Below are 685 nucleotides of genomic sequence, written 5' to 3'. Positions count from 1 at the left end.
TTCTTCACAGTCCAACTCTCACATCCATACATGACCACAGGAAAACCATAGCCTTGACTAGACGGACCTTAGTCAGCAAAGTAATGTCTCTGCTTTTGAATATGCTATCTAGGTTGGTCATAACTTTCCTTCCAAGGAGTAAGCGTCTTTTAATTTCATGGCTGCAGTCACCATCTGCAGTGATTTTGGAGCCCCCCAAAATAAAGTCTGACACTGTTTCCCCATCTATTTCCCATGAAGTGATGGGACCAGATGCCATGATCTTCATTTTCTGAATGTTGAGCTTTAAGCCAACTTTTTCGCTCTCCTCTTTCACTTTCATCAAGAGGCTTTTTAGTTCCTCTTCACTTTCTGCCATAAGGGTGGTGTCATCTGCATATCTGAGGTTATTGAGATTTCTCCCGGCAATCTTGATTCCAGCTTGTGCTTCTTCCAGCCCAGCATTTCTCATGATGTACTCTGCATAGAAGTTAAATAAGCAGGGTGACAACATACAGCCGTAGGTACTCCTTTTCCTATTTGGAACCAGTCTGTTGTTCCATGTCCAGTTCTAACTGTTGCTTCCTGACCTGCATACAGATTTCTCAAGGGGCAGGTCCATGGCCAAGTGTTCCCTTAGGGGTAAACATCACCCCCAGTTTAAAATCACTACAGTATAGTATTCCATTTTGTGAAATTACCACAA

The sequence above is a fragment of the Budorcas taxicolor genome, chromosome 7, assembly GCF_023091745.1.
Source record: "Budorcas taxicolor isolate Tak-1 chromosome 7, Takin1.1, whole genome shotgun sequence".
NCBI classification, from domain to species: Eukaryota; Metazoa; Chordata; class Mammalia; order Artiodactyla; family Bovidae; genus Budorcas; species Budorcas taxicolor.
The sequence above is the reverse complement of the archived record's forward strand: the minus strand, read 5'-3'. Positions refer to the sequence as shown.